Raw genomic sequence first — 3,884 nt, forward strand, 5'->3', positions numbered from 1 at the left:
GTCCCTTCTTTATTGAAGGACCTTGCACCCTTGTGCACGTTTTTGTGTGCTGTGATTTCACGGTTCACTTTTTTTGTTCACAGGGGGAAGTTTGTTTAGACGCACGTTCCACGGGCTTCGGGGAAAAAAAAGTGCTACAAAAAGGGGGTGCAGTAGTGGCGAAAAGAAGAGGGTGCAGGTGCGGTAGGTGCTAAGAGAAGGGGGAGCGGGTGCTAAGAGAAGGGGGTGCAGGTGCGGTAGGTACTAAGAGAAGGGGGTACAGGTGCGGTGGGTGCTAAGAGAAGGGGGTGCAGGTGCGGTAGGTAGTAAGAGAAGGGGGTGCAGGTGCGGTGGGTCATACATTCTCATACAAGCTTTACCATGTCGGTGTCATGTCACAAAGCATTTGCAATTTTTTTCAATTCTCCGCTCTCATCAACAGAACCCCTTCTGATCCCGCCACGGAGGTCCTCGCTTAGGCACTTCCTCTTTTAGGATGACAACGCTCCGTCTCCTGACTGTTCACCGGCATTGTCACCCTGTCACATGAGCAGTATATACACTGTGCTATACATGATATCCCCCAACCATCACATTGGTATCATCAGGATCATTAGTAAAGTCTCACCGACTTCAGGTTGCTCCTTCAAACAAAACCTTTCACACGCAGGTTGTACCCAACATACGTGTTACACGGGCTGCTTCTTGTCCTCTTCACCACACAGGTGATACACCCCACAGACTGGTTCCTGGGGGAGTCCTCCTGACCCCTGCACAGAGACCTCCTCTGTCTCCCAGGTGGAACCCTGAACCAGCATCCTTTCCTGTACACAGGTGCGCCATCATTGGGTGCCGGTCACCACTAAAGCCCGGACCCAGGAATGAGGATTTCTCCCCTCCCAGTTCTCTTAGAAATCTCCCGACTCCGGGATCCCAACTATAATCCGGAAAACCCGGAAATACTTGTAAAGCCGGCTCGTCCCTGGTAAAAGCACTTTCCTGGAGCCGCTCAGCCCCTCCGGCTGGGAGCCCTGGGTGACTTTGAAGCCACATTACACCGTGGTGTTGCCGCGCAATGTCACACCAATCACAGCAACTAAAAGCTAAAAAATGAATAAGGTTTATTCTAGGGCCGGTAATGATTAAAATTTTTGTGTTCATTAATCAAATTTTTTTCAAATCGATTAATTTCGATTAATTATAATGCACATACAGATCCAACTACATTGGCCTATGCACGTACAGCACAGCAATGACCTATACACATACAGCACAGCAATGACCTATACACATACAGCACAGCAATGAAGTAATACAATGAACTAGGATCACACTAATCCAGCACGTTATTAATCTCACGTGTCCCACTCAATATGGCTGCCGCTTGAGTGGGGCACTTGAGATGAATAACGTGCTGGATGAGTGTGATCCTAGTTCATTTTATTACTTCATTGCTGTGCTGTATGTGTATAGGCCGATGCCTTGGCTGGCGCTCGTGCAGAACGTTTCTCGGGCAAACTCCCCGGCCCAAGTGGCTCCGTCGGCTAACGAAGGGGGGAGGAGTCCGGTGACGTCACGGACATTGACGTCACTGGACTCAGGCCCGGCGCTAGCGCAAGGCAAGTAAGGCGGGCGCCTTACGGCGCTGCAGGGTGAGGGAGCAAAAAACAGGGCATTTTGACAAGTACTCGTACTTGTCAAAATGCCCCGATGTTTGCTCTATGTTTTTTTTTACTTACCTTCGGTGCGGGAGAGCAGCGGCGAGTCAGCGCTGGTCCGGTGGGAGGAGCTCCAGGTGGGGTCCTAATTTAGCTGGCCGGCGACTGCCTGAGGATCCCGACACGCGCGACACGAGTACTTGTCAAAATGCCCTGTTTTTACAGGGGGTGGGGGTCGGGATCGGAGGGGCGCAAAATTGCACCTTGCCCACAATCCTAGCACCAGCCCTGACTGGACTCCTCCCCCTTCCCTTCGTTAGCCGTCACGGACATCGACGTCACCGGACTCCTCCCCCCTTCCCTTCGTTAGCCGTCACGGACATCGACACGTCGATGTCCGTGACGTCACCGGATCGCCGACGGGACTCCCGGAACCTGGCGGAGAGTGTTTTCATTAGCGATCAAAATAATTTTAATCGATCAAAAAGTTTTAACGATTAATCGAGAAATGAATCTTTAATTTTCACAGCCCTAGTTCATTCTGACTCCGATTGTTGTATTAGAGCTTCACCCCCCTTGCCGAGACCTCTATGCCTGGCCGGTATAAGCCGATATAAGCTTTATTGTTTGCAGCAGGTCACAGCAGATCAATAAATAGTTAAAACAAAAACAAAAGCGCGTGGGGTTCCCCCCAAAATCCCTACCAGGCCCTTTAGGTCTGGTAGGAATTTTAAGGGGGAACCCTTAGCCCCAAAAAATGGAAAAAAAAGGTGGGGTCCCCCCTAACATTCCTACCAGACCCTTGATCTGAGCACTGGCCGAGCAAGGCAGGAAAGGAGGGGGAGGATCGAGCAGGCCCCCCCCCGTCCCCCCGCCTTACCAGGCCACGTGCCCTCGGCATTGGGAGGTTGTGCCCGTGCCGATGGGGACAAGGGCCTCTTACCCACAACCCTGACCCGGTGGTTGTGGGGGTCTGTGGGCAAGGGGGGGTTATTTGCATCGGGGTACATTTTTGACTATTCCTCCACATAGCATTCAGGAGCTCCCATGATACTATGGCCGACTGGAGGTGTGTTGAGAGGCAAATCAAATGACTGGCAATGCCACGCCACCCATCACACGGTATCACATACGAGGTGCGCTGTTTGCCAGAGACTCATGCTATCCATCTCCTTGCTAGCAGCGTTGTCAGACAGCTGGGGGGGGGGGGGGGGGGTGCAAGCTGTCTGATAACGCTGCTCAGCAACGACAGCTCGGATTGGAATGGGACCAAGTGCTCCGTGCAGAAGGTCCCTGTTGGGTGTTAGAACCGGATTACGATTTATAATTCACCTACAAATGAAGGAAAATATTCCTGGGAACTTCTTTCTCATTGGTTTAGGTGTTTATGATGATTTGTTATATTTGTTCTGCTCTGGGTGTGTCTGTGCGATATCACACCTGACCACTAGGGGTCGCTGTGGTATATGAAGTCCTAAACTTCGTAAGAAAGAATTTTGTGGTTATTTATATTATTGACTGACATCGAAGCAGGACCGGATTCACTCTCCCTGCTGCCTCAAGGCCAGGTTCTGTAATGCGCCCCCCTCCCTGCCAACCCCCCTCCCCCCATGGAGAATGCTAACCAGATAGCGGGAGTGGCAGGGTTGGTTTGAATTTTTTTATTGTTTCTTTCTTTTTTTTAAATGTATTTATTGTTTTACTTATTAACATTTTTATTTATCTTGTCATCTTTTACTTTTTTTTATTAAAACAAGAGGTTTCCCCCACACTACATTTAGCCCTCCTTGTGCAAAGCCGGGCTAAATGTAGAAAGCAAATTACTGCCCGGCGCCCGAAACTCCATGTTTTGGGCGTCGGGAGATTTCAAACCTGTGCCGCCCCTCTGCTCCCTGCCGCCCCGAGGCCGGGCCTTTGGTGGCCTAGTCAGGAATCCGGCCCTGCATAGAAGTGTATACATAGCGATAGATACAGTATATATACTTTGTAATGAGGAAGAGTTCTATGTGTTATTAGGGACTCATGTGTCAGTCCTCTAGAGCTCCTCTGGGCGGGTTTATCAATTATCTGATTCATTTAAAACATTTCAGACATTGTCCCCGTATTATATCAAACACAATATAGATCTGGAACAATTTCCTCGATCATTCATCTTCATATCACATTGATGTATTGATTGATTTCTCGTTATCCCATGAAGGGGACACATAACCCCCCCCCCCCCCCCCCCCCCGCGCCTCCCCGCGA

The sequence above is a fragment of the Nanorana parkeri genome, unplaced genomic scaffold, assembly GCF_000935625.1.
Source record: "Nanorana parkeri isolate BGI_ZX_2015 unplaced genomic scaffold, ASM93562v1 scaffold3871, whole genome shotgun sequence".
NCBI lineage: Eukaryota > Metazoa > Chordata > Amphibia > Anura > Dicroglossidae > Nanorana > Nanorana parkeri.